A 13,423-nucleotide genomic window follows, 5' to 3' on the forward strand; every position below is an offset into this window, starting at 1 on the left:
ATTTGCTGTTGCGATACTAAACTTTCATAAGGACCTATTACCTCCCTAGACTATTTAATACCGTATTTTAAACATACATATTTGCCCATGTGGACATAAAAAATAATGCAAAATTATAAATAGTAATGTGTCCACGTGGGCACATATATACCTTTAAAATACACTATTAAATAGTTCAGGGGGTAAAAAATACGGTATTAAATAGTCTAGGGAGGTAATAGGTCCTCATGAAAGTTTAGTATCGCAACAGCAAATTCGACCAAAGTTGAGGTATTTTTCAGACCCTTATCCCTTATATTAATATAAAATCGTAATATTGATATTTTCATTTTGTAAATTATTATCTTATAAGATATTGCATTAGTTATTAAATTAGAAACTCTAATTTAAGAAGAAGAAAAAACCAAATATTTAGCCTAACTAAAATTCACTCAATTAAATGGCCCAAGAAGAAGCCCATTTCGACAACACACTCTTACACCCTTCCACCACATAAGAGCCATGCAAGCAACCACGTTGGTGCCTAAGGCTCTAATGTTCCAAAACATACGTCAAATACATGCTTGCCACACGTCTACCTATGTCTTCCATGACCAACACATGCCCTGCCATGTGTCTCTCTACTATTTATTGGTCAATTCAAAATTAAAATCATAAGACCCCAAATTACTTGAACTACATGTTCTTCCCTCATTTAATCTACCCAAAATGACCTAAATGCCTCTTAAATCTCCTAACGTTTTTCTCCTTCTTCCATCTTTGGAAATAATTCTTTTACTCTTTCTCAAAAAGATAACAATCAACCATATTTTCTCCTTTTCTTTCCTTTTCAGAAAAATTACGAGGCTCATCAGTCATGGACATAACTTTCTTTCTTCCATTTTCATGTTATATCCATGTCAAATCAAGTGGAGGATAAAATCTGTCAAAATCACAATGTTCAAACACCAAACATTTCTTTTTAACTCGATTTGGAATTCTCAAATTAAAAACATCCTGCCAAAAAGAAATCTATTGAAACCTATTTTATTTTATATAACTATCAACCCTTGATATTGACAAAGGGGTCAGTTTTTGGATGATTTTTTCCTGTCACAAAAGATACAACCAAAGCTGCCCAAAAACACCTCTATTATGCTCGAAAATATGCCGACGTTTATTGTTTTCACTGTCCCTGAATTTTGTTGCGTGATCAAGGCTGAAATAGTTCAAGTTCGAGGGTAGAATCGAGGTCAAGAGAGCTTCAGTTCACTCTTAATCTCGATGAAACAATGTAATTAAAGTATTTTCATTTATCTTTAATTGTATGTAATTCAATGTATTATACTTAATTTTATTTATAAATAATAAATGATATCAGTTTTGATACTAATTTTGACTTTAAAAATAATAATTAAAGCATGCAAGTTATTTTTTAATTTATGAAAAATTTGAAAATAAATTATATTTTTTCCTGTCTAAACTTATTATTATATTAGTGTTTGGGAGTAAGCATTGAACATGTACTTCATATTAATGTGTACAAATATTTAATGAAAATATGAATTTGAAATACACTATAAGAAAAGTGCGAATTACATGGGGATATTTCTGGAGAATATTATCACAGGTAACACTTGTGAATTTTCTTGGAAAAATCTTAAATTCCTCGATATTAGAATATATTACATGTGGAATGTATATTCCCAACAAATTTCGCAGCTAAAGTTAGTGTCATTTTGCACTAAATTAGTTCCTACGAAATTATCTAGGAAAATATATCCGCAGGAATAATATGTCTAGGTAAATCCCTAGGTATATGGACCAAAAAAAAATTAAAAATTCCTTTTTAATCTATAGGAAAATTTCAGATTGTTTGAAAATTATTTTTAGTGATTTACCAATGTATTTTATTACCTTGGAAAATAATTGGAATTTATTTAGGCATTTTATTATCTTTTAGATGGTTGAATTCTTTTACACTTACTTATATTTTTTGATAATAATTTATAAAAACACATAAAAAAAACTTTAGGAAAGTAATTTTTCTTCCTGCTCAGACCAATTCTTTTACATTTTCCTTCTCTCTTAAGCCAAACCCACTAGTAAAGCTCTTACCCAAACCCATTAAGCTTCTCTCACAAAGTCACATGCAGAAGCAGAGATGAAAACAATTGAAAAATTCCGTGTAGATTAAGCTCATCCACGGTTCATCCAAAACTCCAAGATCAAAGCTCTCGGACCTCATGCCTCTCTCCGAGAGGACTTTTTCGAAGTAAAGGACTATAGATCGAGAAGATTTGCTTGCCAATCTACTCAAAAATTGAGGCTAATATGCAAATTTCAAGCTCTGTGAGGTTAAATTTTCGTTTACTGAATCACTTTGAATGAACATTAAGTGATTTGTTTTTGCAAATTTCAAGCTCTGTGAGGTCAATAATTGTTGCGGTTTTAAATTTAGCTCATTTTTTGTTTTTCATTAGTTATATTTCTTCTTAGGTGCTTGTCATGTTGTTAGTTTTTATTTATTTATGATGGCGGTGTTTTGATCTACTGTGCGCACCTCGGGTAATCGTCAAACAGATTGCTACAACCCATGCCCATACATATAGATGGTGGTTGGTGGGTAAACTTGCCACAAATATTGGAGAAGATGAGTGTGTGTACTTATTATGTTTCTTCTCTATAGCTTGTTGAAGTTTAATATCCTGCAAATGGTGTTTGTTCTAGACTCTTCGATTTGTTCTCATCTTTAATTTTTTCTTAGTTGATGTGAGTTTCTGTTTTAATGTGTGGATGTGAGTTGTTGTGCTTTAGATCTTGTACTCTTTTAATGGAAAAATGGTCAGTTTGAAAGAAACTGAAATTTGGTTATAACTATTTTTCTCTTTTTATCTAATTGTGACATATTTAGTCATTTTCCAAAAGTCGTTTTACAGTTTTCTAAGTAGATTTTTAGTGGTATGATAGTTTTCTTGGAAATGTTATATAGTTAGTTATTATAAGTCTATTAAGAGGAAGACAGGAAAGGGAAAATTCAAGATAAAACAAGTCTGCTGTAGCTTTTGCTTTGAGTTTGAGTCTTGTTGGTGCTGGTTTGCTACTTGGTTAGACCATGGGATGACTATTTCCTGCTCTCTAAATCATTTTTCTCGTATGATTGAGATCCATACTAATCAAATAGATGAATATGATATGAATAGATTGTAGAATACGCTTCTACTTCAAACCAGAGGCATGGAATATAGAGCTAAACTCATTGCATCCTCCTTATCTTAATAACCATAGAAAATTGGTTATTAGTTAAGAAGGTTAGCTTCACTTGACATAGGAATGTACCCTGAATAATTATGAACTCCAACTTAGCTCACATTATCAGTAAGATCAAGAGGATGATAAAGGTCCAAATGAAATAATTAAGTGAAGTCAGAAATACTAAGCTTGTTAGTTGCTACCATAAGATTTTCTCTTAGCTAGTTAATTATTTTCTGTCCTTTTTTCAGTACTTAGTTATTTTACTTCATTGTTTATTACTTCCACCCATTTTCGACTATGAAGTTAGGAAGATGCTCAATATTCATCCATATATTATTTGTGCAATTACATTCCTTAGCATGTGTAAAATCTTCAAGTATTTAGGTTAGTAAAGTTGTGTATTTGTTAAATCGAAACTAGTTAAATATAACCCCTTCAAATTTCAATCCGTACACTGACTTCAATTTCCATCAGAGTCCTCCTTATCCAATTCCGACATAGCAGCAACAAACATTTTTGCTAGTCTTGCTGCATTTCCAACAAATTCAGTCCCCATTCTTCTGTACTGAATTTGGACTGCATTGCTTCGAGTTCTTTCAAGCTCATATTTTTTTTTATATCCATGCACATATTTTATTTTGCCAACTTCATATATAACTTAATTCTCTTCTCCTAATTTTAGTCTTAGTCATGATTTTCTTGCTTCAACATTTGAAGATCTTAACTGTGGGATAGTGTTTTCCAGAACCTGGTTACTACGAGGATGGGAAATTTGGTATAAGATTGGAGAATGTGCTTATTTTCAAAGAGGGCAATACTAAGTTCAACTTTGGCGACAAGGGTTACTTGACATTTGAGCTTATAACTTGGGTAAGTTTTTCAGCATTATATTGTTGTATATGTCTATTTTCTCACACTTAGTGGAACACATGCGTAAATATTTTTTCATGTGTATATATCTTGCTACTTTGCACTTTGATGGTCCACAAAAAAGGAAGGAAGTTGGTGTTTTGTTCTCCGCATGTTGTCCGTCTTTCATGCTGAAGATGCTACATGATGTAATAATTTACTCTTTTATGTTTTATTGTTATTGGGTGTAGACACCATATCAGAGGAAGTTGAATGATGTTAGCCTTCTGTGCCCGAAGAGATTCAATGGTTGAACGACTACCACTCTAAATGCTCGGAAATCTTCGCTCCTTACTTGAATCAATCTGAGATGGAATGGCTGAAGAATGCTACTGCACCCATTGCAGCTTGAAACAAGTTATTACAAGTTAATTTCAACAAAAAGAAACAAGAACTATTAGCTCCTCAAAGGGCATCACATATCGAAGGAGAAACTAATTTAGCTAGTCAACTTTCTCAATTAACAGAAATGAATATTTGGGTGGAATCTGTCGGTGGAAAGAAAAAAGGAAGAGTTAAAGGTCTTGGCTCCCTGGGTCGATCTGTAAAGGCATCGTCTAAACAATCAACATCAGCTTTATCGAGAGAAATTTATGAGATGATTAAATCTCGAGTAAATGCTTCCAATGTTGACTTAAATGCTCAATTGCAGAAAGAGCGTCACAAAAATGAGAGGATGAGGAAGGAAAATTAGACTTATTGAAGAAGCATGTATACAACGCATCATCTACAAATGAGCAATCATCTCAAGAAGACAATCAAGCTTATGAGAATGAAAGTGGTGATGACTGTGATAGTGTGAATGACATTGATTCTGCCCATGACAACTTTAATGAAAGTGACTATAATGAGGATTGAGATAGTTTATAGTACTATTTAGGATTCAAATTTGAGTTGTATTTACTATTGATCTTGCGAGTTTCTTTTCATAGGAATTATGAAATCTGGTTTTTGTTGAATGAAAGTGATATAACGTGAATTGTGTTTTTTGTTGGTTATTGCGGGTTTCTTTTCATAGAAATTATCTTGAGCAATATTTTCATATATATCTGCAAGAAATTTCCTTTTGTTTCACAAAATTTCATCTCCAAACTCCTAAGGATTTACTTGGGGAATCGCTTGCGAAATATTTCTACGAAAATCCGCAAGAAATTTCATTTTTATAAGAAATTTTGACAAAAAAATCGCAAGAATTTTTTATAGTTATCGCAGATAAATCCGCAAGTAAAACACCTATGGATTTTAATTCCCCAGGTAAATTACCTAGGGCTTGTATAAATCTGCAGGTAAGAGTTACCTACGAAGGTTTTCCATCGAATTTCGTTTTGCGAGAAAATTTGCAGGTAATCAAATTACATGAGGATTTTACTATATTATCCCAGGTAAATCCCCAGGTAATGAGCACTTTTCTTATAGCTATAATTATTTTGCATAATTGATTTTTCATAACTTGGAAGTTCATTTTTTTAGGTTGTTCTCAACTTTGAAGAAGGTTTGTAGAAGTTTTGGAGTTCCTAAAAAATAAATAACAGTTCACTTGAAAATTGAAAGGTCATTTTACTTGAATGGTCACTTAGAAAATTAAAAGGTTAGATGATTTTATTTTTGTTTTAAAAGTTAGTAACCAACTTTGACTAATTGACTTTTTTATTTAAAAAATCTGCTGATCATTATTTTCAAAAATATAAATTGGCATCACCTAAATTAAATATTATATCCATATATATTATATTGTTTATCCATTACATTCATTAAAATAATTATCAAAAAATGCATAAAAATTGGTGAGCACCAATTTTCTCAATCACTGGCTCACTGCACACTTTTGATACACGTGACATTTAAAAAACTATTTCGTTCAGTATGTCCCCTAATTTGAATATCACAATCTATAAATATAAATTTGAACACTCATTTACTAAACAAAAATAGTTAGCATGATATAAAATTCGATGAACACCTATTTTTATACTAATTTCAATAGTCAGTATACTCATTTCTCACATACAAAAAGAACTTAAAATATCGTTATGCATGTACTTATCTCAGACTATAGATAGTTGCATTTCACTTGAATTTTCACAAGCAACTAAGAAAGCAAAGATTAAATATCATATAATAAAAGATTTTGTTTTGTTCTTTATGATTTTCATGGATGAAATGGATTACCTAATAAGTTTTAACAACGAGATATTGTGGCTATATAAAAAAAAATACATAAAGTAGTATAATTATATTATGACTATGTTAGAAAGGTTGAAGAGTTAGACTTCATTGATTATCTACCTATAAGCATTTCATGTACTAAATGTGAAAGCCACGTATGTCCATTTAGAGGATAATCTCCTCACACCTTTTCCTCTATTAATTTTTTCTTAAAAGTAAATATATTTTAAACGGAGAAGGGTCTAAAGCGCTCCTTAACTATGCGAATTTGTACAAAATTATCTTTCATTCACTTATCGGTCCCCAAATACCCATGATGTTAATCTTTTGGCTTAAAAATACCCTCGATATTAACATTTTACTCATATTTTCCTTTATTTTTAACAGTCACCCCTAAAGTAATTAAATATTTATTTATTATGTTCCTTTATGTGATTGATCCAAATTTTTACCCTTCACACATAAATAATAAAAATCACATATGATTTATATTTTGATCAGGTGCACTTGAAAATAATATTTTAAAAATTATTAATTTCATGATATCTTCCTATTAGCCTATTTTGGAAAGAGTTGGTTTGGTCCTTGTATGGTCAAGCCCAATGAAAGAAAATATGTGGAAGACAAATTTTGTATTTCTTTCTTTTATTTGTGCTTGGAGCCTAGTTTGGCCACCTATAAAAGAATGGTCATTCTTCATTGTTGAAAGCATCCTAAATTCATAACAAAATGCATTAGAAGAGTAGAGAGTTAGTAGAACAACTTTCTTAGATGTATTTGAGATCTCTCCCTTTTCTTTGTTAATATACACACAATTATTCTCTAGTGGACGTAAGATCATTCTGAACCGAACCACGGTAAATATTATTATTCTTTTCTTTTTTTATTATTTTCACGTTTCTGCTAACAATTGGTATCAGAACCAAGGTTATGTCTGAGTATGCTCTATGGCAGCACAGTCTGAACTTCCACATCATAAAAGAATTACTTTAATTTTTTGTATTTTGAAATACTTTGTAGTAGAAGAGAAAAAAAATAAGTAACACTGAGTTTCATGAAGTTTGAAATTGATAGGTTTAGTAGGCGTTACATGGAAGATTCACATGATAGTGTTACTGTGGAGGGAAGGTTCAATACATGCTATTGACAAAAAGTACCCCGATTATACATTGTATTCTGACAAGAAGAAGGTTGGAGGAGATGTGTTGACTGTAATCCAACTGTCCCTTGCACCTAACATGCTTTGTGAAGTGAGTACAAGTACCACAGAGACGACCAAACAGTTATCGAAAAGGCTGAAAGGGATTTACCAGGACCAATTGGTGACAACAAGGATGTTGTAAAAATAATGTCTTCATATAATTAAGATGGAGTCGGATACTTTGTTGCAAGACCATCTAAGTGCATTCAATAAACTTCTGATGGACTTACAGACTGCTGCAACTAAAAAAAATGAGGAGAAACTTGCATGTGCTTAGCTATTATCATTGACTTCAAAATATCGTGATATTGAGAATTCAATTATGTATAGCAAGGAGCCTATCACTCTTGAGCAAGTGAGAAAGCACTTAACTCTTGTGATGTGCAGAAGCATTTTAAAGGAGACAAAGGTGACAAAGCTAGTGGGCTCTTTATGAGAGGACGTACTAGACAACGAGGAAAGAGCAAATCAAAGTCTCATGAGAAAAAATCAATGTGGAGTGTTGGGGCTATCACAAGAAGGGATACTTTGAACGAGATTGTCCTATGTCAAAGTCCAAAGAAAAGGTGAATGCATCCATTGTTGAGCAGATACATGATTTTGATGATGAATATGTACTAACAATATCATGCAATATTGGAGTCTATGACAAAAAATGGGTGTTAGACTCTGGTTGTACTTTGTATATATGACATTCTAAAGAGATTGGTTCAACAACTATGGGACAAGTGGAGGAACCGTAATAATAGGCAATAGTGCAAATTGAAAAAATAGTTGACATTGGTTCAGTTCAAATTCGCTACCACGATGGAATCATGAGGACTATTACAAAAGTCTGTCATGTTCCTGATCTAAAAAAGAATTTGATATCCCTAGGCACTTTGGATAAACAAGGCTACATGTATATGAGCGAATGAGGAACCATCAAAGTGACTAAAAGGTCTTTAGTCATGCCGAAGGCCAAGCTGTAGGATGGCCTCTACACAACCTTTTAGTCATGCCGAAGGCCAAGCTGTAAGATGGCCTCTACACACTAGCAGAGAAACACCATTGTTAGCCCTGTAAATACATTTACATGTAGTTATCTGATGATGACAAGGCAAAATTTTGGCACATGAGACTAGGTTATATAAGTGCATGAGGATAGGAAATGTTGAGCAACCTCAACCTTTTGAATAGTGAAAAGATTAGCACACTTAAATTTTATGAGCATTGCGTCTTAGGGAAGCAGAAGAAGGTCAGCTTTAGCACTGACAAGCAAAAAATGGGAGGGGTGCCAGACTACATCCATTCAGATTTAAGGGGTCCTTTAATCTTCCATCGAAAGAAGGTAAAAGGTATCTTTTTACATTCATTGATGATTTTTCACGAAAGGTTTTGAAGCATTTCTTGAAGGCAAAAGGTGATGCTTTTGAAACATTTAAAGAATGAAAGATTTTGGTTGAAAATCAAATGTACAGAAAAATCAAGTATCTTCGTACATAATGGCTTGGAGTTTTGTAGTGAAGAGTTCAATGAGTTATGCAAGGTTCATGGGATCATAAGACATAAGGCGGTCAGGCACATCACAACAAAATGGAGTTGCTGAGAGGATGATCAATATTGTTCTTGAGAAGACTCATTGTATGCTCTAACAAGCCAAAATGTGCAAAGTGTTTTGGGATGTAACAATTCACACTACTTCTCATATTGTCAATTGATCTCCAACATTAGGGATTGACTTTGAGACTCCAAATAAGGTATGGCCGGGCGAATCCTTTAACTATTCATAATTCTGAAAGCTTGAACCAAGGGCTAAAAAAGTCATATTCGTAGGATATGCAGATGGATTAAAAGGGTATAAACTTTGGTGTTTGTCTTTAGTCAAATTTGTATTTAGTAGAGATGTTACCTTCGATGAACTTGTTGTCAACAAACCAAACATAATTGCGAAGAGAAGAGATAAAAGGCATATACAAAAATTGGAACGTCTTATAGAGAAAGCAAATCTGATTGCATATGCGTTCGTAGCTGCAGAAAAAAAAGATTAAGGATATCGAGCCCTCTTCGTATGTTGAAGCAACTTCTCGCAAGGATGTTTCATAATGACGGTTAGTCATGATGGAAAAGATGGATTCTTTTGACAAAAATAGACATGGGTGTTAGTTGAAAGGCCAAATGGGAAGAGGACAATCGAATGCAAATGGGTCTACAGAAAGAAAAAAGGTATACCAGAAGCGGAAGATGCTAGGTTCAAGGTAAGATTGATTGCAAAAGATTTCAGTCAGAAAGAGGGAATTGGCTATAATGAGATCTTCTCTCCAATCGCGAAACATAGCACAATTCGAGTGCTACTAGCATTGATTGCACAATTTGATTTGGAGTCTCAACAGCTTGATGTCAAAATTTCTTTCTTACATGGTAATATAGAAGAGACAATATATATGGATCAACATGAAGTTTTCCTAGCTGAGGTAAATGAAGATAATGTATGCCAACTAAAGAAGTCATTGTATGGTTTGAAGCAATTCCATGTACGGTGGTACAAGAGGTTTGATGCATTCATGATTACACATGGATTCTGAAAGAGTGCATTTGATAGTTGTGTGTATCACAAGAAGATGTCTGTTAACTCTATGATTTATTTATTGTTATATATTGATGATATGCTTATTACTGCTACCAACATCACAAAAATAAATATTTTGAAGAAACTATTGAGCAAGGAATTTGACACGAAGAATTTGAGAGTTGCAAAAAAAAATCCTTGGAAGATTTTAAGAGAAGACGATGTTGCACATCTTTCTTAGAAGAGGTACACTGAAAAGGTTCTTGAGAGATTCAATATGCATATGATCAAGTATGTAAGTATACCGTTAGCTTGTCATCTCAAGCTTTCAGTGTTACAAATGCCTTAGTTTGTGGATGGAGTTGAGCATAGGTCAAAGGTTCCTTATGTTAACGCAGTTGGTAGCTTTATGTAGGTTATGGTGTGTACACAATCAAATATTGCTCAATTTGTAAGTGTGGTAAGTAGGTACATGGCAAATCCAAGAAAAAGACATTGGGAAGCTATCAAGTGGATAATGAGATATCTCAAAGGAGCTTCTAATGTTGGCCTAACCTTTTAAAAAATTAAAGGTATTTGAATTTTCGGTTATGTAGATTTTGACTATGAATGGGATCTTGATAGAAGCAGGTCCATAATTGGATACATAGTTGCTTTCGTTGGTAATTTCGTTAGTTGGAAATCGACTTTACAGTCGATTGCCGCTTTGTCTACAATAGAGGCAGTATATGGCAGCAACAAAGGCAGTGAAAGAAGCTATCTGGTTAACAAATTTTATGGCAGGATTGAGTTTGGTTCAGCTGGAATCAACTCGAAGATATGGAGATTGAAAGAGTTGGTTTGGTCCTTGTGCAGTCAAACCCAATGGATGAAAGTTTCATGTGTCAATTTACTCAATTATGAATTTAACTTGGAGAGCAAACTAAAATTTGTGGAAGATAAATTTTATAAAAAATAATTGTGTGTTTGGAGCCCAAGTTTGGCACCTATTAAAGGAAGGTCATTATTCATTGTTGAAATCATTCTAAACTCATAGCAAAATACATTAGAAGAGTAGAGAGTTAGTAGAGCAATTCTCTTAGACGAATTTGGGATATCTCTCCTTTCTTTGTTAAAATATTCAAGTAGTTGTGCTCTGGGGTACGTAGGTCATTCTAATCCAAACCACATTAAATATTGTTGTTCTTTCTTGTTCTTTATTTTAACGTTTTCGCTAACAAAATCAACTCCCAATTTAATATAAATTAACTCATAAATGAGGATCGGACTAAAATTTATACTCGTCTCGATTGATTGTCCATCTAATTTTTTAATTATTTTAATTAATATAAAATTTTCTATCATTATCCAAATGTCTTGTTCATTTCCTCTATTTTTAATCTCTTATTCTTAATTAGGATATCAGGGACTTAAACTTGAAATTAATGTATTATTATCATGATGGGGTTGAGATGGGATAGAAGAAAAGATTATATTTATTATTTTATTTTGAATTTTGGGTATACTCAAAAGAAAAATGTGTTATATGTACATAGTTTCTTAATTAAATCATCTTTTGTTGAACTAGTTGTTTCTATATGTATGTCATCATTATTTTCCTCTTTTTTCTCCCTTGGTTTGGCCTAAGTTGGAAAAAAAATAATTTAAAATTTGAAATAGTGGACAGGATCCAAAAAGGAAAAAGGTGGAAGACACAAGAAGTGAAGGGTTAAGGCGGGGGGGGGGGGGTTGTAGAAAGTAGAGGACTAATTTTTTTTAATTTTTAATTTACTATGAAATCCAAAGTTAGGCCAATCAAGCCCAGATATAAAGAAACTTCAAATTATTTTAACGAAAAAGGACCTAAAATGCCCTTAAACTATGAGATTTGGTAAAATATTGCCCTTTATCCACTTTATGAGTATGAACAGTTAGACATAAGAGTATTTTTTACCCAAAAGGTTGACATTAAGGGGTATATGACGGCCGAAAGGTAGATAAAGGGTAGTTCTATACCAATTCAAATAGTTGAGGGGCATTTTAGGCCTTCTCCATATTTAAAATACAATTCCCCAATTTAATTTTTTTTCTCCTTTGCGCCGAAGCAGACGCTGCCCATGGAGAGCCTTTTCCTTTGTGAACATGCCCATAAGACACGACAAAAAAGTCAAAAATTATGCTTCTAGACACCTTACTATAAAGAAGCATCGGCCCATCGGTGTCTTACATGTCTTCTTCGACCCTGCTGAAGCAGCTTTCTTTCTTCAGGTAGTGAAGTCACTCTGGTTTGTGTATGACTTGACGCTCTAAAGTCTGTATCTTGCCCCTAGTTACTTAACCTTCGAATACTTAATTTAAAAAATAGAAGACATATCTTTTGGTATATCTCCATTTTATATGCATAAACTCATCTTTTTTGTTTCATAAGACCTTATAAACTTATCATTTCCATTCTATAGTAAAAGCCCTAAAATGCTTTTATCATTATTGTACTATTTGATGTATACTTTAGTTTGACTAGATGAAGAAGACTCTGCTAAAATTTGTGTTTTTGTGAGTTTGAATTATTATTATTATTTAGGATAAAATGAATAAATAAAGAACATTAAGGAAAATGTCTATGGATAGGCCCAAAAGTACCCGGCCCATGAAAACAAAACAAAATAAAGATGAACAACTTTCACATATAACAAAAATAAAAATCATATTTATATGGTATAGCTATAGTTTGCATAATTGCGCTTCATAGCAAATTTTATATTTGCTATGGAGCTTTTGATTTGTATAATTCGCTACAAACATCCAATTTTATACAAATTGTTCAGTTTTGTATAAATTTATTTATACATTGTAATTTGTATAATAAGATCTGTATTTGTATAATTATAAGTGTATAGGACGAAAATATATGTATTTGTATTTGTATTTGTATATACACTTTTCTTTCGCTTTATACAAACAAAAACACATTTTATACCGAAATGTATAAAATGGCTAATTGTACCGAAAGTGGCTAATTGTATATCGAATCAGATGGCAAAAAAAAGGGGATGTTTGCTGCGAATTACAATTAAAATAAACTATGGCTATTACATTTAACTAGTATTCGTGCCCGCGCGTTGCGCGGATTGAATATCATAATTTTTAAATTAAATGTGATATTAACTTATGCACGATTTAAAATGTATTTCTGTTTTATTTAAATAAAGAATTTTAATTATTTTTAATTTAAAATAGATCATTCAAATATTTAATTATTGATCTTTATCTTTATAAAAAATTTAAATTTTAAAAATGCTTATATCATGTTAATTTTAAGTAATTCTTTAACGAAAAAGTCACTTTTAAATTTTTAGTTTTGAATTTAATATATATATATATATATA

General features: G+C 32.2%; 1 long non-coding RNA gene across 1 annotated transcript; it reads left to right on the top strand.

The window, feature by feature from the left end:
- Window positions 1-2,032: 2,032 nt before the first annotated feature.
- On the top strand, window positions 2,033-4,598 carry LOC102598141 (uncharacterized). Its single transcript, XR_368759.2, has 3 exons — window positions 2,033-2,336; window positions 3,980-4,104; window positions 4,335-4,598. It is a non-coding gene; the product is annotated as an uncharacterized lncRNA (long non-coding RNA).
- Window positions 4,599-13,423: the final 8,825 nt, after the last annotated feature.

This window comes from Solanum tuberosum, unplaced genomic scaffold (genome assembly GCF_000226075.1).
Source record: "Solanum tuberosum cultivar DM 1-3 516 R44 unplaced genomic scaffold, SolTub_3.0 scf00515, whole genome shotgun sequence".
Lineage (NCBI taxonomy): Eukaryota > Viridiplantae > Streptophyta > Magnoliopsida > Solanales > Solanaceae > Solanum > Solanum tuberosum.